The 22955-nt window shown below is 34.1% G+C and overlaps 1 pseudogene; it reads right to left on the minus strand.

Moving 5' to 3' along the window:
- The window catches only part of LOC109058551, a 129958-nt pseudogene that overhangs the window by 69846 nt on the left and 37157 nt on the right, over window positions 1-22955 (minus strand).

The following is a 22955-nucleotide window of genomic DNA, read 5'->3' on the forward strand; positions in this document are numbered from 1 at the left end:
CACATCATCTTTAGTAATTGTCAAATAAAACAAGATTTATATCATATTTTTCAAATGATTTAATGTCGCAAAGTAGCAAAACATGCTGTATTTTTTCTGGCAGCCTATTCTTATTCAATGACTGCCTCATTTCTTGTGTTGCAAATGAGCTTTGCAAATTATTGTATTCAAATAAAAGACACCTAAATAAATGATTTGTCCTGGAGAAAGAAACAACTAAATAATTTTACCATAAATTAATTATGATGGCGTTTTAGTGCCACTTAAAAAAAAAGAATAAAATAAAAATAATTTGGGATTAATACTAGTCAAATATTTTGATAATTATCTTAAAATAGGTCTTTGAGTTGCATAATATTCTTTAAAAATTACTGCTTTAATATAATATAATATAATATAATATAATATAATATAATATAATATAATATAATATAATATAATATAATATAACATAACATAATATAATATAATATAATATAATATAATATAATATAATATAATATAATATAATATAATACAATTTATTATAAAGACAAAATACAAAAATCCAGCACATGGCTTGAAAAAATAAAACCAACTATTACAAAACATTTTTTAGCTGGTTAGATGTATATGTATGTATGCACATGAATGTATAACAATACAGAAACAATAAAGTAAATAAAAAACAATTTTGTTTACATAATATATTTGTGTGTTCTGTATATATTTATTATGTATATATAAATACAAACACATGCATGCATTTATTTAAGAAAACTATGTTATGTTTTTATATAAAATATATTTATATATAATATAAAATATAAGAATATAAATATATAAATGTATATGCATGTAAATATTTCCAAAATATATACTGTATGTGTGTGTATTTATACATAATACATATGCACAGTACACATACATATATGATGTAAACAAAAACTTTTATTTTGGAAGTGATTAATTGCGATTAATCATTTGACAGCACTACAATAAAGTATACTTTTTAAAAATAATAATTTTAACATTTTAAATACTGTAAAAAATCTCAGAATTTAACCTTTTTTTGGTACTGTTATGACTTAATTCTCGAAATCATAGATTTTTGTTTTGTTTCAACATGGTACTTAAACTCTATCATACAGTTAAGTATCATAATGCATGTAAACGTTCCACACTGGTGTTGTGGGTTCATCCTTTAGTAAAAGAAATCTAAATGTCTCATTCACAGGCTGAGGAACACAATGAAGGGCTCTCCCTGCCCTTGTGCGGTCACAGGTGATTAGCTGTCTGGCCTCTTGTGCTGATATAAAAACAGCATCCATCTGCTTCGGGCTGCATTGGTGTCTAATTAGAGCATTGGCTGATTAATATTCAGGCTGCAGTAGTTAAAAGAGCAAGTGCTCCAAGTGGACCAGTGCTGGAAGTGTGCTGCTTCACACTGCTGACCTGATAAACATCATCAAGTGTGTGAAAGCCATCATTTCACACGCACTTACTATTTTTAAAGTGCTTCGGGGTTATTCCTGTGGTTTGCTCAGAAACACTGGCTGTGTTTAGATTGAAAAAGGCTTTAGGGTTGGCCTAATACCAATATTTTGCCTGTGGTAACAGTTCTGGTTCCTCAGTATTGATAGCAAATTGATGCCTCAGTATGAACAGATGGTACAGTAGGTAGACCACTGAATATACATGATAGATTTGCATATTATGTAATGGCAACATACAAAACTAATGACTAATCTAATAAATGGCATTAGCCAATTATTGTATAATATCACTGGTATACTATTATTGTTTTTTTTTTTAGTTTTTATATTTTCTGATTTCATTTTAAATTCAGCTAAAGTTTTTTAATTTTTTATTTTGATTAGTTTTTGTTTCTTAAAACATGTCTATATTGTCCTATTTTATTTCTGTTTTATTTGAGTATACTTTAAGTTTAACTAAAAGAAAACTAAAAAAGATGCCTTGGCAACTAGCTGAAATAAAATTAAAGTTAACTGAACCAAATAATCTATCTATCTTTATTTATTTATTTTAACGTTTTAATTTTTAAAAACAATAATCCCAATAATCAACTGTACTTGTTTTGCACCAATTTACTGCACAACCATATATAATTACAGATTAAGAATTTCAAAAAGTGCAACAATAAACATTTCATAAACGTACATTGTTGATAATAATCTTACTACACTGAATGATTGACTAAAAAAAAATGAGACAAGAAAAAAAAAAACTTAAAAATGGCTTAATTTTAAATAGAAAATAAAATAAATTCAGCTTCATTCATCACTTTGAAAATTCATTCAATTCAGATGCATTTCCATGTTGTATCTGTATCATGAGTCTGTGCATAATGAAAATTTGCATACTGCACACAGCATAGAAAGGGAACACTGAAAACATGAAATTATGGCAGAACGGCATTAGCCAGAACATGAGAACATAGCCATTTTCTGATATTTGCAAACAACAAGCCAGTGTTGTTCATATAGTACTGACCACAACAAATGCCACAGCTGGTGTGAGAATTAAGTACAGTATAACACTCCTGAAACTATAAATACAAATGAACACTGCTGAATAAATTACAGATAGGAAGTGAATATTAAAAATGTTTAAAAACATATGTGTATCAATAACACAGTTAGTAATAATGACACATTTGCTGTTTGTTATTTTCAAACAGTGCTTGAAAGAGCATGCTATTCCAGATATTTCTGTGCACAGTATGTGAATAACATACATAAAATGTATATATAAAATGTAAAACACTGTATTTGTTCAGTGCATGCATACCGAAATGAAAGACCCCTAATGAAAATTTACATTACATTTACATACCTAGTATCCAGTATATACTGTGCAGTATGCAGTATTAAATTCTAAACACAGACTTTTGGGATAAGCCCTGCAGCAGGAACCTACTTGATGGCTTTATTTTCTCCTCGTCCTCTCCCAGAAACAGACACCGAGTCTGGCGTCCCCGCCGTCTCCACCCCTGGCTTATTCCTCATCCCCTTCTGAGAGAAAGAGAGAAACGTTAAAGAACAACAACACAAAGTGGATGAAAAACTGAAGCGTGCCTGATATAATTTCATCAGGTGCCATATTTCGGCAAATTCTGTGCAACTGCTGCAAGTCACACGCTTTAATTAATCAGTGAAGCCAGACAGATGCAGTGATAGAGCTACTGTAATACACACCATCAAGAGCCAAAGAGGGGTTTGATGCTGATATTAATGACAAGTCTGAGACCCTCGGGGTGTTTACACACTAGAGAAGCTCTGATGGAGTGTTTGATGGACTTTGAAGAATTTGCAAGAGCAGGTCAATCTGCAATCAGCCGGGAATACAGTCAATTGGATCTGCAAAAGCATAGGCGGATGCATATATTAAAATGTGTTACAATTTTTTTATTTTCTTCAGTCTTGAGAAACTCTAGTAGATGATCTTTCAAATAAGGAGGGAAAAAATGTAGAAACCTTATATTTATTCCAGTTAACACTTATTTTAAGTAAGGAAATTGTTTTAATGATATATGTATACTAACGACTAAATATAATAACTCTGGTTTACATACAAATATTAATATTAAAATAAATGTTTATTAGAAAAACATTTATAACTTGAGTTAAAAAATATTAACCAGATTTGATTTTAATATACATATTTTCTATAAATCTTTACTGAATCATTTATTGAATAAATTAGAGCAATGAAGTGCTCCTCCATGACCCATGATGTAAAAATCTAAAAAAAAAAAATGTAAAAAAATTGACATATATAGATAGGGACAATATATAGATAGGAATTTTTTTTAAATAATCATAATAATAATAATAATAATAATAAAAGAGTCTAAGCTAAGGGGTCAAATAATGGCAATGTTTATTTCAAGTAATGAAAATGTTTTAGGTAACAATAATAAATCTGGTTTACAAAAAAATATTAATATTTAAATTAATATTTATTGAAAAAGTCATGCTAATATGGTCAAACACTGTTAATGTTTATTTATTCCAAGTAATGATAATAAATATTTTAACAGTAATAAATATTTTAACAGTTTTAGTTAACTATAACCCTGGGTTACAGATTAATATTCATATTTTAAATTGTATTGATCAGAAAATAACTGATGAAAAATAATAAATAAATCTAAAAAAAATATATAAAAAAAAACCACACAAAAAACAACTCTCTCTCTCTCTCTCTCTTTCTATATATATATATATATATATATATATATATATGTGTGTGTGTGTGTATACATAATGTATGTATATGTGGTTGAAATAATTTACATTAATTTTAAATTAATTTATTGATTAAATTAGAGCAATAAAGTGTTCTTCCACCATATCCCATGAAATAAAATTTATTTTGACTAATTATGAACTCTTGAATGTGCCTGTGAGGAACACTGTATAGGAAAATGTCTGAAAAACATTAAAGACTAAGGTAAATGTGGCCAAATACTGTGTAAACACTCATTCAATGCACAATTAGCCCACTTTGTTTCAATGGACATTCGAACCAAAGGACTACAGTTCAGCTTGAGAAAACACTCATATGCTTCCATAACGCACCATATGCAAACAGTCGGGCTATTGGCAGACAACTGAGACAACTCTACTGATCGATGCAACCAATTACATAAAGGCTAATTACATCATTTCCTGTCTGTCAAAGATGCACTCCTCCCCAGCATCTCTTGATTGGCCAATCCATCTCAAAGTGATTCTGCAGGTGGAGTATTCATTACAAAGTCCTCTGAAAGCCATCCGCCGCCAGCGGTTGTGTAAGAGATGATAAATGATCTGAACGGGAGGAAGAAAGAGCAGCGTCTTGGCCCAGGCACAGCAATAGCCTGCCAGTTTCCAGCATTTAAGTTACGCTGCTTGCCAACATGCCATGATCTGTCTACTCATGTAATGAATGGGAACAAAAGACGAAGTGAAACAAGCGTGTTCATACACAGGTACAAACATCTTGTGATTTTGTGACACGAGCACACTCATTTGCATAGGAGACATGAGCTGGAATTGGAAATCATGCCACGCCCCACAGGAAGTGGAAATAGAATTGGAATTGGAATGACAGCAAGTGGAATTTAGTAAAAGAACTGTCACAGAAGAGACCCCACAAGCGAGATTTTGCAACAACAAATCACAAAATTCATTTTGACTAATTATGACTCTTTTTTTTTCCATATGAAAAACACAGTCAGCTGTTAGCATCTTTGACATACTATTATTTATTTATATTATCTTTTTAATTAGATTTTATTTTTATATTCTCTGTTAAAGGGGTCATATGATGCGATTTCAAGTTTTCCTTTCTCTTTGGAGTGTTACAAGCTCTTGGTGCATAAAGAAGATCTGTAAAGTTGCAAAGACTAAAGTCTCAAATTCCAAAGAGATATTCTTTATAAAAGTTAAGAGTCAAGCACACCTACCTAAAACGGCTCGTTCTAACACACCCCCACATCTCTACGTCACGATGTGAGAAGATTTGCATAACGCTGCCCAGATGTTCATGCAAAGAAAGAGGAGTAACACTGATTCTTGCTGTTGCCGCTGGCGCCATGTTGTGGAGACGCTGTTTTGTTGTGAAAGAGAAGCTACTTTGTTTGGCCTTACAAAAGAGGACACAACTAGAAATCAGTGTTTAAGTTGTATTTACAACACTGTTCCAGAACAGTTCAACCAAAATATTCAGATGTGTGCAGCAAATTTTATGGAGAACTGTTTCTTGATCCTGGGAGAGAAGACTACAATGCCGGCTGTTCTGACTCTGTAAGTACGTTTACATAGATTACTTATTTATTTAATTTATTTTTTAATTAACTTTATAAGATTGAATTTAAATATTAAATTATTATTAAATATTTATAATTACTAAATGATTGAAATTATTATTAAATATTTATAATTTAATTATTTAATATATTTAATAAAAAAATTATCAAATGAAAGATACATTTTAAATTAACTTTAAAATGATTAATCATTAATAATTATAATGAGAAAAACAAACAAAAATAAATTTAAAGTGCTCTTCCACCATGACCCATAAAATAACATTTGAAAATGCCATAAAATGCATCAAAAATTAAATATACAGTATATAAATTAACTACAAATATTTGAGCTAATTTAATAATTAAATATTAATTTCATGTTTTGTCTCTACCCATTTGTCTTGTATGGTAACATGTTTATGGTTAATTCACACCGAAAAATTAAACGTGTTACTAAGAACTACATGTACAGAAGTCCTCTGACATTTTTGACCTTTTGATTCATTTTTTCCCCCACTCCAAATCCTTTAATTACAATTATGCAAAACTATGGTTATACATCCATGAGATATGTACTGTAACTCACTACTTTTGCCTTTGAAAGACCTTTGGCTTTTGAAATGACAAAAGTTTGTGCAGTACTGAAAATTGCTTGGTGTGTAGTTCTGCTAGTGTACAGTCAATTTACATGAAGAACATACAGTTAAAATTAATAAATTATAGCAGGTCTCATGCATATTACCCTGCTCATTAACAACGGATCAACTTCACATCCAGCGGTAATACAAAGTTAAAACAAAGACCGTGCTGAGAGAGACTGTAAAATAAATCAAGGCTGGCTGTACAGATGACTATTGCTTATTGGACTGAATAATGTATAACCACAATTAAATCTTAAAATCCATGATATCTTAGTTGCATAAATTAGGCTATTTTATAATTTTTGAGATTATTACGCATTTAATATACTTTAACTTGCATTTGCTTTAATTATGTGTATTAAAGTAAATAAAGGTCATTATTATTTCATTTTGAATTTAAGATTTTTACTACAGTACATGCAAAAACTAAAATATCAGACAATTGATATTCAGTTTCTGTTTTGGTCCCATAAATGAAAAAAAAAAGAAAAAAAAGCATGATTATATGAATAAAGTATGAATAAATCATACATCTCACACCTCCTCTCACAAAGACAGTTGTTTAAGATGAGAAATGCTAGTGTAGATGTCTGACAGGCATGCAGTACGCTATCAAGAGTAAGGGAAAAAAGCAAAGGGAAAGAAAAAAATAGAGAGGAAAAACAGCAAAGGCAGACTAGGAGTGAGTTTTCAAACAGAATTCACTATCACAAAAGAAAGGCGGATGAGCATGGGGAAAGATGACATCATGGGCTGACAGAGAGAGTGAGACGGTCTGTAAGAAAAAGGGAGATCTTTCCCAGGTGGTCTCACAGCAGATCCAGCTCTTCCTCACGTGTTAAGAGCAAACAGAGAGAGCATCCTCAGATCTCCTCACTGACACTCCTTCACCTCATCTGCTGGCAGGCAGACAGGCAGATAGATAGATAGATAGATAGATAGATAGATAGATAGATAGATAGATAGATAGATAGATAGATAGATAGATAGATAGATAGATAGATAGATAGATAGTAGATAGAGACAGATAGAGACAGACAGATAGATAGATAGACACTATAGAAAGACAGACAGAGAGACAGATAGATAGATAGATAGATAGATAGATAGATAGATAGATAGATAGATAGATAGATAGATAGATAGATAGATAGATAGATAGATAGATAGATAGATAGATAGATAGATAGATAGATAGATAGATAGATAGATAGATAGATAGATAGATTTTACAGTATGAATGTACAGCACTTGTTATGGAAAAAAAAAAAAATCCAGCAGATACAAGACATCAACTTCAGTGAGATTTCCATACACTTCAACATGCTGCTCTCTCATCTCTCAACATTCTCCAGATCCCCTTTGTTCAGAGTCAGAACCAGATCAGACAGAGAAAAACTCTGTAGTCTTGACCTGAAACCGCCCAGCACTGTCAAATCTATTTGGGAGGAGAAGGAGAAAGCAGGCAGTCTGTCGGCGTGGAGCGTGGGGTGTTGTGGGCAAAAAAACATATGAATCATTAGTGAGACCTGCGGCGTGGCAGTATGAGGTATGAGAAACATAAAGGCCAGGGAGAATCTCGCTGTGCAGCCTTACATAACAGATCCTGGCTCATTCACTCATTAAGAATCTGTTGTTCTGCTGTTGCTGATCAAAACACTGACCACAGACGCTTAATTAATTAATTAAAACAACAACACTAATCCTTATTTTCTGCAACAATCAAAGTCCGTTTGTAAAGGGGTTTGGATTAGGATGACTCACGGCTGATGTTGACTTATCAATGACTTTTTGCTTGAAACAAGGAATTATGTTGTAGAACAATTGTTGTTGTTTTTTTTTTTTTGGATTGTGATATTATTTACTTGACAATCAAGTACGTTACCCTCAAATTCTAAGTATTGTCATGCAAAAAATTTAATCAAAATAAATCAATGTAATGTGTCAATGTAAATAAATATATAAGATGTAGAATTAATACAGTACATTTATAATGCCTTAAATTTGGCTGATTTGAATAAAAAACCCTTTTTCCATTAATAATGGTAATTATAAAAACTCAAAAGCAAAACATCTGGATGCATTAAGATAATGGGAGTTTGCTGTGAACATGCTTAATTATCATGAAAATAATGTCTCCATGCAAAAAACAAAAATGGTTAATGACCCTAAAACCTAATTTTCTTTAACCAAAGTGTAATTGGGTGTTTCTTCAACAGGACTTTTAAATTTATTAAAACTAACAGATTATTATTATTATTATTATTTTATTTACAAAAATATAAATGTTTTTGGCTGCTAAAAAAACAATGTTATGAAATATATTTTATGAAATAAAACATTTATGTTAAAGAGCTAAAGTGACCAAAATTGAAACTGAAATAAAACTAGAGTAAATAGAAATAAATAAATAAATAGAACTATAAAAGATAACAACTTATAAAAATGTTACAAAAAACTTTTTTGTGTTTTGCTCCCCACTTGTTCCATGTCCTGGTCTTACCATGTGTTATGTTTATGCCCTTATTTGGTCCTTCCCTTTCCTGTCCTCATTATGTTAATTTGGTCCAGGTGTTCCCCGTTTAGTTAATTTGATCCCAGGTGTGTCCCATTAGCTCCCTTGTCATTTAAGCTGTGTGCGTTTCCATGTTTCCTCATCAAATGTGGGAATGTAGTAAAGCCCTCTTTAGTTTTCTTAAAGATACAGGGTTAGAGCACAGTATATAGGGTGTTTTTATTATTATTGTTATTTATTTATATTTAGAACTATGCTAAGTACATGAAGCCCTGAAGTTGCAAACCCCGGTAAAGTAGGTATGCACCTGAGAGAGAGAGAGAGAGAGAGAGAGAGAGAGAGAGAGAGAGAGAGAGAGAGAGAGAGAGAGACAGAGAGAGAGAGAGAGAGAGAGAGACAGAGAGACAGAGAGACACGAAAGGGGGAGAGAGAAAGAGAGAGAGAAAGAAGAGAGAGAGAGAGACACAGAGAGAGAGACACAGAGAGAGAGACACAGAGAGAGAGACACAGAGACTCATCCGGTATTGTGAATGTCATAACCCCGCACTATGTGTGTGTTCCCGGCTATCTTTGGTTCATTAAGCACTGTTGATGATTCTCCTGCCTCTCCTTGCTCCAACACAGTAGAAGCGTGACAGAATACCGGACCGAAAAAAAGGAAGCGGTGCCCCCTCTCCCCGTTTTATTTCCCTTTTTGAATGTCCTTTTGTTTTCCTGTTCATTTCTCCCCACCTACATGGAAGAACGATCAATGTTCATCGCTGTGACGCAGACGAGCCTCGACCTACTCACCTATGCAAGGGCATTTGTGCCACTTGCCCTTGCCAGTTCACTCAAAGGAGAGACCGTGGTGACGCTGTTCCGGCTCGGGATCTCTTACCATCAGCCAACAGATCTCATAGAATCGACCTGTGTTGACTTGAAGTAGGTGTTTATCCGGTGTCTGGAGAGCCTCTGATCCTGATCTGGAAACCCTCCACTAGGTTCGCTCCAGTGTCGGCTCCAGCCGTAGAGGCAAGGTTGAGGGCTGGGGCAGCAGCCTCGGAGGCTGCTCTGCCGTGGCCTCCTGAACTGTCTGCTCCACCATGGCTTTCTGTGTCCCCAGATCCACCATGGCCTCCTGAGTTCCCCATTCCGCCATGGCTCCCCAAGCTGCCTGCTCTGCTGTGGCCTCCTGAGTTCAATGCTCTGCCATGGCCTTCTGAACTGTCTGATCTCCGATCCAACATTGCTCCTCGAGCTGTCTGATCCGCCATAGCCTCCTGAGTTCCCTACTCCACCATGGCCCCCTGAACTGTCTTATCCAACATAGCGCCCCGTGGGGGGTGGGTTGATCTGGAGGTCCCTCAGGACAGACACGAGACGGTGGGGCTCCAGAGCAACCCACCCCCCCTCCCCATTGGATGTTGTGTGGCGCTAGGATGCACCTTCCGGGAGGGGGGAGTTATGTCATCATAACTTTGTTCCATATTTTGTGTTTTGCTCCCCACTTGTTCCTTGTCCTAGTTTTCCCATGTGTTATGTTTATGCCCTTATTTGGTCCTTCCCCATCCAGTCCTCATTATGTTCATTTGTTCCAGGTGTTCCCCGTTTAGTTCATTTGATCTCAGGTGTGTCCCATTAGCTCCCTTGTCATTTAAGCCATGTGTATTTCCATGTTTTCTTGTCCGAAATTGGGAATGTCTGTGAATGTCATCACCCTGCTCTATGTGTGTGTTCCTGGCTATCCTTGGTTCATTAAAGATTTTTTTGTCTTTTCTCCTGTGTCTCCTTGCTCCAACACAGTAGACGCGTGACATTTATTTAGACTTTCAATCTTAAAATATAAAAAATAATAACAAGCAATATGACATTTAACTTGTTTACCAAAGAGACAAGATGAAATATGAAAGCTGTAAAAGTCAAATTATGCAAAAAGTGTGTTATTAGAATACATATAAATCTAGCAAAAAAATTAACCTTAGCAAGACAAATGAGTCATACAATTTATTCCAAATATGTCAAATAAAGTAATTTCAGGCACAGAGAATGACAGAATTTTCCCATGAGACATTCATGTCCACTGTTGACCATTGTATGTAAAGAAACACACTTAAGTTAAAGAGACAGTTTTTTCATGAGATTCACACCTCTAGAAATCAGTCACATATTAGTGCTGCAACAAATGATCATTTTGATAATCGATTAATCTTACGATTATTATTATGATTAATTGACTAATCACTGATTATTTCACCGATTAATCGGCTAATCATCGATTATTTCACTGATTAATCAGTAGACTTTGATTATTTTTCATTTTTTGTTATTATTTTGAATTTTGATTTAATATTGAGTTATACATATTCTAACAAATAAATAAAGGTAATCACTTCAGCTTTTGAAAATCATATTATGTAATTATTCATTTCATTTATTTATATAGCACAAATAAACACAACAGAAGTTGACCACAGTGCTTTACAGAATATAAAACTAAGATATAAATAAGAAAGCAATAAGACATAAAAATAAATAAATCATAATTAAGAATTACTGAAAGCCCGGGCCAGAAGATAAGATTTTAACTTTGATTTAAACTCATGGACAGAGGACAGGGATCTCAGATAAAAAGGAAGACTGTTCCAGAGCCTATGTCCAACAACGGCAAATGCACGATCCCCTCTTGACTTCTGTCGTGTTCGCGGCTGAGCTAGAGAGTAATTGTTTGTGGACCGCAGGTACCTGACTGATGTGTTTAATTTTAAAAGTTCAGACAGGTACGATGGTGCAAAGGTGTTAAGAGATTTAAAAACAAACATCAATATTTTAAAATCAACTCTATGAAGAACCGTCAACCAATTTAGAGACATTAAAACAGGAGTAATATGTTGGCGTTTGAGGACTCCTGTTAGAAATCTGGCTGCAGCGTTTTGCACCATTTGAAGCCTTGTAATAGAGGACTTGGAAATTCCAGCATATAAAGAATTACAAAAATCTAATTGATATAAAACGAAAGCATGTGTGACTCTTTCAAGTTCTTTGGGGGACAGAAACGCCTTTGCTCTAGATAGAAGTTTCAGATGAAAAAAGCCTGACTTAACTACTGTGTTTATGTGATGATCAAACTTAAAGGAAGAGTCCAGAATTATTCCCAGACTTTTCACAGTTGGTTTGATATAAGAGTGCAGATTTCCAACATCAACAATGTTTTTTTTTTCTATCCCCACAGAGAACCTAAACACAATTTCTTCAGTTTTACTCACATTAAGGTGTAAAAAAATTAAGGACATCAAGGATCTTATGTCATTTAGACAGGCAAGCAAGGTTTCTAAGCCTTTCTTGTCAGTGTGCTTAAAAGGCAGCTAAATTTGAGTGTCATCTGCATACAAATGAAAAGATACTTCATGCCTTCTAAGAATAGAACCTAGAGGAAACATATATAATGAAAACAGAGTTGGGGACAAAATGGATCCTTGAGGAACACCATAGGTAAGAGGAGCTATAGGATGAGACAGAGCCTCCAATGCCAACTGAAAAGGTCTTGTCAGTAAAAAAAGATTTAAACCAGCTGAAGGCACTTCCACGGATGCCCACATAATGTTCAAGACGTGACAATAGAATGGCATGATCAACAGTATCAAATGCTTCACTCAAGTCTAAGAGCATTAAAATGACTGAGTCTCCGGAGTCAACATATAGCAGAATGTCATTCAAAACTCTTAATAGTGCAGATTCTGTACTGTGCTTTGTCCTAAAACCAGACCGAAATTTATCAAGGATAATATTTGCATCAAGGAAGCTCTGTAATTGCAGTAGCAGTAGTAGTTTTCTCTAGGATCTTAGATATAAAAGGTAAATTATAAATGGGTCTAAAATTTGATAAGTCAGTGATGTACAAATTAGGTCTTTTTAATATTGGTCTCACCCTGGCATGTTTACAAAGAGCCGGAACAGAGCCTGAGAGAAGGCTTTTGTTCATAATGAACAAGATCCATGCCCCAACACTGTAAAATATCTGTTTTAAAAAAACTCAAATTGTTGACTATATCAGTTAGACAAGACATAGTAATTGGCTTAAAAGTGTTTTAAACCTGGTGGCCATAACAGGATTGGCTGGATCAACAGATGAGGGTAATATAGACTGTCTAATCACTACTATTTTGTCAACAACAAAAAAAAAACTCAGAAATTTTTCACACAGAGAGGAAGATTCAGTAAGATAATTGTTTCCTATGGGGTTAAAGACAGAATTTAAAATATTAAATAAGATCCTATGATTATTAGAATTTTTAGCAATTATCTCAGAGAAGTAGCAAAACTTGACAGCTTTCTGATATGATATTAAAGACTCACGCAGTATTTCATAGGACACCTGTAGGTTATCCTTTTTCCATCTGCGCTCTGCTCTTCTGCAAGCTTGTCTTATATGGCGAGTGTTACTGTTCAGCCATGGCTCAAGTTTATTTTTCTGAGGTTTAAGTCTATGTATTTTGCTAATCATTTTATGGTCACCAAGCAGCTATTAAGCCCAGACTAGTACTGTACGAAAAGGGGGGAACAATTACATTCGGTTTAGACTGAAAAATACCGAGTATGAAAATTTGTGAAAATTTTTGTAATCCCTCATTGTAATAACATGAAGACGGTAGATGCCCGCAGGCAGGGCACGTGGTGGGGACTATTACTGAGTGTAATTAAAGCTTGAAATCTCTTTTTAGCCACCCTGCAGTCTTCCCGTCTGCCTCTCACTTCTCCTCTCATCTCCTCTCTTTCACTTACTCCGTCTGGCCTGTGCTGACCATCTCAAAACCCATCACTCCTCTCAGCTGACGAGTGGAAAACCTGGATTTGTTTTACGCACGGTTGAGAAACCATGCCTCCACATTCAGCTACTCTTCTAGGCAAAAAGCAATTGACACATTAAATGTGTTAAAGGTAATTAATTTTGAATAATAGGTGATCCGTTTATTTCAGGAAGAGGGTAATTCAATTAAACTGAACACAGGTGATTAATTTTGTTTGTGGATTCTATTTATCAACTGGCTATTAATCAGAAAGTGGGTGTAATCACATTTTCATGTTTATATATAAATCATTTAGCCTAATTATTCTTTTTCCTTAATACACGTTCTTCCTCACACACGATTCAGTCTTATTTGACCGCCTTGCGCTGAATTCCTTTACACGAGTTGCATGGCAAATCTTGTTTTGCAGATGCTGAGGCTGAACAGAAAACTACAGGCTCAACAGCTAATTATCCAGACAGAAAATAAGATTTACAACTGTTGAAAGGCAATCTGGATGGAGGTCTGATGTAAACACGAATGAGGGCACGTCATGCCCCCCCCCCCCCCCACTCCTGCAACACTAACAAAACGCTGTTTAAATCCTTCCATTATGTTTTTAGGTTTTCATCAATTTATTTGCGTGCAGAGCACCAATTTGTTGAAATGGCAAACAAAAATAATTAGATGACCCTTATTTTCTTCTGTTTTATAACTGAGCCCCAAACACAGCTTTAGTAGGTTTAAATTTCAAACTTGATGACATCATGGCTCTGTTCCAGAATCTAGCGAGCTGCCTAAATATGTAGCGGTCTTCTAAGGCAGCATCCTACCTCAAACAGAATTCCAATATAGCTGGGAGTTAATGTAAATGCATACAATACTATGTAAAAGTTTGGGGTCTGTAATTTCTTTTTATTTTTTAATTTTTAGTCTCTCATGCTCACCAATGAAGCATTTATTTGATTTAAAAATACAGTAAAATATTGTGAAAAATTATTAGAATCTAAAATAACTTTTCTATTTACATATAGTTTACTATGTAATTTGTTTCTGTGAATTTTCAGCAGCCATTACACCAGTCAGTCCTGGTGTTAATAATAATAATTAAAGTGACCATCAAAATAAAAAATAAAAAAATAATAATAATAATTTAGGGCTGTCAAATGATTAATCACGATTAATCACATCCAAAATAAAAGTTTTGTTTACATAATATATGTATGTGTACAGGGTATATTTATTATGTATATATAAATACACACACATAAATTATATATTTAGAAAATATTTACATGTATATACATTTATATATTTTATATTCTTATATTTTATATTATATATAAATATATTTAATATATAAACATAACATATATTCTTCTTAAATATATACATGCATGTGTGTGTGTGTATTTATATATACATAATAAATATACACAGTATACACACATATATTATGTAAACAAAACTTTTATTTTGGATGTGATTAATCGTGATTAATCATTTGACAGCCCTATAATAATTACGAAACCCAAACTTTTGAACAGTAGTATATATTGTTACAAAACATTTCTATTTTGAATAAATGCTGTTTTATTTATTTATTTATTCATTCATTCATTTTCTTTTTATCCATCAAAGAATCCTAAAAAAAAATCCGCTTTGCATCATAAGAATAAATTTATTTCAAAGTATATTAAAATAGAAAATTGTTATTTTAAACTGTAATAACATTTCACAATATTACTATTTTTTCTGTATTTTTGATTAAATAAAATGCAGCCTCGATGAGCATAAGAGACTTCTTTAAAAAAACATTAAAAACCATACTGATCTCAAACTTTTGAAGAGTAGTAATTATATGCAAATAAAAATAGTTAATTTTTAATTATATTATTTAATTAGAACTGTTAACACAACAGAGGTTAATTAAATGTTTTTATTAATTAAATATCTTTTTTTTTTTTTTGAGCTAGTTGCATTGCATTCTCCACAAGACATACTTGCAAAAACTCCTTGGAATCTTAAGTACAGTTATACTGCCTTTCTGTGCTTAATGCTAGGATCATGCTTGCAATGAATTAAAATGTTGCCTACATGGTCAGCCTACTAGGTTTTTGGAACAGGGCACATGCATGTGTCTTTCAGATGGCAGACAAACAGCTATTAAAGTAAAGACACAAAAAACATAAAAACACTGTAAATGCATATCAGCTCTTCCATAGCTGATTGGATATGCGATTTTACACAGTAACAGATGTTAATGTCTATTACCACATCTGTTTAAGACACTTTAAACCCCCTGTTGTGCAGGAAGTTACATCACTCACCAGTTTTCGTTGGCACCATCCACAGACCCCGCATAGCGCCACCAGCCACACGACACACACCGTTAAACCCACCGATACTAGGAACACACTCAGAGACAAAGAACCTGTGGAAAGACAAGGGCTTAACATTAGAGCTGCCAAAGTGATGCATTAACACCGCATACTGCTGGTCACTTTTCCTTAACACATTTATTCCATTTGAATAACGTTAACAGCTTATCAACATGCTAATGTAAAATTTTATTGGAATCAACTAAGAGTGCAGGGCGCTATTTGTGTTGCTGTCTATAGAGCGTTCCAAATCAGTCATTGGTGAGGATCCATCTTGCTTTGGATGCTGCTTTAGACAGCAAGGCAGTTCACTAGGAACAAGCTTTTATTCCAAAACAGCAAGGAAAATGTTTTTAATTTTTTAAGAAATGTCACGAGGCTGTTTCGACACTTAAGGGGTCATTTGGCATTTCAAAGGGGGCACATATTTAACAGTTCATGCACAAATTTGTAACTAAATGAAAAGCTGCTTAAATGAGTGGTTGTGTCATCTGAAGGACAAAATGACTCACAGCTTTCTAAGGCATGTGTATCCTAAAAATCATACCAATTTATACATTTGAACCTTGATAAAAACCAAAAAAAAAAAAAAAAAAAAAAAAAAAAAGGATGAGTGAAGGTCAAGGAAAAATTCTAAAGAAACATGCTTAAAAAAATCTAAAATGTAAAGAATTCAATAAATAAAAATTGAAATAAATATGCCAAATAATTGATTGTGAAAGATGGTCTCAAGTAGAATGTTTGATCATGATTTAAAATTAAATAATATATAAAATAAAATAAACAATTCTGAAGAAACATGCTTTATAATAAAAGAACATTAAATATAAAATATATTTTAAAAAAAAACAGCGTATGAATGATGAATAACACAATGAAGAAACATGGTTAAAAATTTTTATTAAAAAGATGCATGCTTTAAAATAAAATAAAATAAATCTTATGCTGATGAAGATCTCATGTACAAAATGCTGAATACACATTCTTAATAATAAAAGACTATAAAATATAAAAACTACAAGAGCAAAAAAATGCATGTGAGTGATAAACATCTCCAATAAAAACCCTAAAGAAACACGCTTTGTGATAAAATAAAACTAAACTATGCTAACAAATGTTTATTAGGCATGGGGGCCCATCTAATTCATTATTTGATTAAGCTTACCTGTACTATACTACCCTATTGCCATTTTTTAATTAGGCAAAGAAACTTTTTTGAAGGACAGGAATTGATTTCATTTCTCTGGTGGAGCAGTGAAGTGAGAGGGGGCGGTGAAATAAAACGCAGGCAGCTGCTCAGAAAAGTGATTCATTTTCACTGAGAGAGGCAGAACGGAGAGCAGCCGTGTAATCCAGTTAAACTAACTAAAACACATGTGAAATATAGAACAGTCTGGTCCAATACAAGCGAACTGACCCTGTCGTGACATTAGAGTCCATAAGAGTTCAGGTGAGGTCTGAGTCCCAGCACGTCCATGAGACTTTCAGAGCCGAGGAGATTTAGGTAGGAGGTGAGGAGAATAAAAAAGCTCTGAAATCAAGCGATCGCCGCTTTCTTTTTTTCCTTTTGAAACTGCTGTTTAGAAGCACAGTTGAAAAGTTTGAGGTTTGGAAGGGTAATGCTTTAGATCAAAAAAAGTGAGAAAATTTGACAGTAATCCGGTAACTGAGAAGGCGAAGAAAAGAGAGAATAATATATATATATATTGTGGAAAAAAAGAAAAAGAACTGTAGAGGTTCTGTCAGAAAGGGGGCGGAAGGGAGCAGGATAAATGATTTTATAAGAAATATAAAAATGAGGAAAATTACAGTGAGAGGAGGAAGAGGAGATAAATGTGTGCGAGAGAGAGAGTGTGTGTTGAGGTTATGGGAATTTTTCTATCCTTTTATTTAATGTTATCAGCTTATTAGTCTTGTGAAGCCAGACGTCTGACTAACGGCATAAAGGCTGATTCATATCCCAGCTAAGAACTGCTCACTTCAACAGGAAGAAACCATCTAAAAATCACTTTTGTAATTAGCGTTTATTTCTTGTTTTTACAGTTAAAACATCTAAACATTCATAAACAAGATGGAGAAGTTGGAGAAGGAGAAGTTAAAGGGATACTCCATCCCAAAATGAAAATTTTGTCATTAATCACTTACCCCCATGTCGTTCCAAACCCGTAAAAGCTCTGTTCATCTTCAGAACACAATTTAAGATATTTTGGATGAAAACCTGGAGGCCTGTGACTGTCCCATAGACTGCCAAATAGATAGCAGTGTCAAGGTCCATAAAAGGTATGAAAGTTATCGTCAGAATACTCCATCTGCTATCAGACGTGGGGTCTGGGTTATATGAAGCAACGGGAACACTTTTTGTAAGTGAAAAAAAATAAAATAAATAACAACTCTATTCAATAATTCCTTTGTCAATGGTCTCCTCTGTGTCTCTTCATATCATCGTATGCTGTGTATGCTCTTCTGTGTCATCCGCGTCTCAAGGATGCGCTGTTTTATTTCAAATCAAAGCTAAATACACGTAGAAACAGTGCATCCTTGTGGCGCTGAAAAAAGCAGATATGTACTAGTGATCGTAGTGATCAGAATTTCATCTTTCTTCCTGTAGACATGATGCCTTCACTTCTGTTGGTCAGTTGGCAACACTCACTGTACCATGAAAGACGAGAAGTGTCTCTGAGGGGTGATATCTGAAAACCGCTCCCCACTGACTGCACCATTAGCAACTTTATCTAGCCTTTCTGGCCTTTCGGAACCGAGACAATGAGAGAGAAGACAGGAAGCAATATGGAGAAGATGAAGGGATCAGAAAATGACCTGAGACGGATAGACTCAAATTTGAACGTTTACTCTGACAGGGCAAAATTCAGAACTGGCTCCCATTTAAACAATACGTGTGAATTTGAAGTAAATTGGCTACACTATAAAGGAAGTTGAATAACAGGAAGAGGAATCTAGGTCAATAAACACTCGCATAAACCTATTTCAACATTTCAAGGTTTTTTGACTCCAAAAATCAGTGTATCTTATAAAAATTTGTAGTCTGTAATGCTCACCAAGGCTGAATTATTTATCACGAATACAGTAAAACATACTGTAGTAATATTTTTATAATATTTTATAATTTAAAATAACTGTTTTTTTATTTAAATATATTTTTTAATGTTTTTTATTCCTGTGATTAAAGCTGAATTTTCAGCATCATTACTCCAGTCTACAGTGTCACATGATCCTTCAGAAATCATTCTAATACGCTGATTTGCTGCTCATGAAACACTTATTACAATGTTGAAAATGGTTATGCTGCTTAATATCTTTGTTATGCTGCTTAATATATTTGTAGAACATTTTATAACATTTTAAATGTCTTTACTGTCTTTACTTTTTTTGCATCCTTGCCGAAAAAAGTAATTTCTTAAAAAAAGAAAAAAATAAGTTACTGACCTCAAACTTTTGAATTTCAGTACTTTTCATTTCAATACTTCCTTACATACAAATTCAAATGTACAAACTGAATTAGAAATTAAGGCTACATCCACACAAAGCCAGAGCTTCCCCTATCCAATCTTTTTTCCCCTCGTCTCAAGAAATATCTGCATCCACACGAAACCAACACAAGACGTTGTAATATGCATGCCAGACCAGCATGTGGCACTGTAATTCTGCCACAGAGATACACTAAAAGTGGAGAAGAAGACATGGACTATGCGCTAGGGCTGCACAATTAATCGAATTTCTAATCGCAATTACAATTATTGATGCCACAATTACGTAATCGTTCAAAGCGGCAATTAATCGTTCAAAGTCCACTTATGTTATTCTGCATACTTAAGATGCATTTTTTTTTCTTTATACATGTTATCTTAAGGGTTTTTCCCATTTTTTTGATTTTAGTTTTAGAATAACATTATAATACCATTCATATTTTTACTTTTTTATAATTTAGGAAGAAATCAGTCCGATGTATAGTTGACATTTGAGGCTTAATACTATAGTAAAGCACTTAGTATTATTTTCATATAAAAATATGACATGCAGCTGCATCAAACAATGATATAAACATAATTTAATGTAAATTGTGATAATCGTAATTAATAATCGCAATTACAATTTCAAGGGAATAATTGACAATTATGATTTTTGTCATAATCGTGCAGCCCTACTATGCGCATAAACCTTGAGTGTGGTACAGTATACAAACGAGCATGGAACAATACATTTATTAATCTGTGTTAATGTTAGTTAATAAAAAGACAATATTCAGTGTTTGTTCATGTTTTTGTTGCTGTTACGTGACGTCTGACTAGGGGCGAGACGTGGGCTGATGACGTCATAGTTTCAGAAAATATACAGATTCGCTGTCCACACGAAAACACAAGGGTGCCGTTTTCAGATTTATCCACTCTGGGACCCTGGTTTCAAAAAATATCAGTTTCACTCTCCCAAAACGCCGGATCCATGTGGAAGAAATGCCTATACGATTCAAAATTTATGCGTATACAGCTATACGCGTCTCTGTGTGGACGGGGCCTAAAACTCACGTTCAATTAAATTCTGAACGCCGCACAAACCTGGTCTCTGATTCAGACGATATGACACTAAGCCAATATATAAGCCAATTAGTGGCTTAGTGGAACTCACTGATCACCTGTAAATAATGTTGAGAAAATCCTCTTGATAAAGTCTGTTGTGGGACACTGGCCCAAATAAAAACATCCCCATGGCCTGGCGCATTCTGGGTCATGGCACCGTGTGACAAATGGGGCCGTGTCGTGTCTCATCGGACATTTCTCCACCAGCGGCGACAAGGATTCTGACAGGCTTGTGCCAAATAACTGACAAGATTATTTGTGGGTCAGATCCACAGCAAAGCCACGAGAGCAGATCCTTCACTTGTGTGTGATAAAACGGGCCTATAATGGCACTGAGTGATTGATTTCAGTCCAACTTTCACAGCTGATGATGTACAGTAGATGCATGATTGTATGTTTTAAGTGATTTAAAGGGATAGTTCACCCAAAAATGAGAACTGTTTGTCTATCAGGATCTATCTATTCTAGTGAATCTCACTCCCTCAGCCACACAATAACAAGGACGAATGATTAAAACTCATTAGGCCTCCCAAACACTGGCAGCGTCTGCTGATAAACATTTGCATTTTTGGAACAAGCCCAATCACACAATTCTCGCTCATCCTGGATGGCAAAACCAGGCTTTTTAACTCCCCTGCGATGGAAAACCAATCGTCTAGACGCTTGTCTGAGAGCCCCCTATAGACATTTCATTGAATATCTCAGATTAGAGATCAGGTGATCAAACAAGAAGCTTCTTGGTATCAAAAGGCGGGAATGTGGGCGATGTCAAACGCTTTTGAATCTGATATTGCACATACAGCTAATGCTATTTTCAAAGTTTCAAGATTGAATATACTGAATATGAGTTTAAACATCTTTATACACTGTAAAAAAAAAAAATAATTTTCGAAGTTGTAAATACAACAAAGATTATTAAAGTATGTTTGACAGTTTTTATTTAAAATGTCATGTTTAATTCATTGCAGTTTCTTTGTAATTATTTATGAAATTTAATAGCAGTTTCTGTGTAAAAAACTGTAAATCCTACACCATTCAGCATATAATCATGTCATATACTGTATTACAGGGCACAGGACAGAAATGAAGCACTTGACTTTAATGAATAAATTAAAGCTGCACCTCCTGCCACCATGAGATGGCTACTAATGATTCAAAAAGATCATAAGTATTCATAATCATAATCACAATCACAATAAATACAACAACAGTTTGTGGTAATAATATACAAAATATATACAACTTTTTTTTAAAGAAAATAATAAAAATTAACAGTAAATACTCTTAATGCTAAAAAAAAATCCATTTCAAGTTAATGCTGTTGTTTGAACATTTTATTTTTAAAAAATCCTGAAAAAGAATCACGTTTCAAAAATACAAAGCAGCACAACTTTTTTTCAAATAAGATGTGTGATCATGTGACACTGAAGACTGTAATGATGCTGAAAATTCTGCTTTTGTATATACAGTATATTGTTTTTATCTAAAAAAGATGGATGGATGGATGGATGGATGTACTGTATCATTTCTTTATTAGATGTTTTACGATCTAATCAACCATCAAGGGTAGTGAAATGCATTAGTACATTCTGGAACAATGCGTTCAGTTTGCGCACCGGTTTCAGGTCCACAGGGAAGCTCTTAGTAAACCATGTATCAACAAATGATGTGAGTGCCCTTAAAGCAGCTAATTTACAGCCAGAACTGAGGTCTCTTTGATCTGATCAAAGAAAAAGTGTAGACTGCAGACAAAAAGCCACTGCTAAAGATCAGGAAGACCCACAGGGCAAAGAACCAGGTCCAAAACGCGAACCCTGACAGTGGGTCAGAAGCAAACCCGCCCAAACAGCAGGTGACTGAAACATTTGGGAGCTCTGGGTCTCCAGCAACCTACTTACAGATGGGCCAGCAGAGGCTGGAGCCCATTCACAGTCCTTCATGTCTGCACAGCACGTCAAGAGGCTTATTTAGGCTAACTCAGGCCCCGGCGTGGTCCCCAGTGATCCAGTTGTCTGCTGGTGTCATCAACTCAGTGTCTATATGAGGAACTGCGTTTCTCATCATTGGGAGATGGGAAAAAACTGGAGCAACTTAATGCATTTTTCTTTCATATTTGAAAAGATGGAGCAACCAAATGTTTTTTTTTTTGTTGTTGTTGTTTGTTTGTTTCTTTTTGTTTTGTCAAAGAGCAAATAATATGACTGTACTATGTATGCATTTCTCCATCTTTGGGAGATAACTGGAAACTGGAGCAACCGAATGC

This window comes from Cyprinus carpio, chromosome B7 (assembly GCF_018340385.1).
Source record: "Cyprinus carpio isolate SPL01 chromosome B7, ASM1834038v1, whole genome shotgun sequence".
Taxonomy (NCBI): domain Eukaryota; kingdom Metazoa; phylum Chordata; class Actinopteri; order Cypriniformes; family Cyprinidae; genus Cyprinus; species Cyprinus carpio.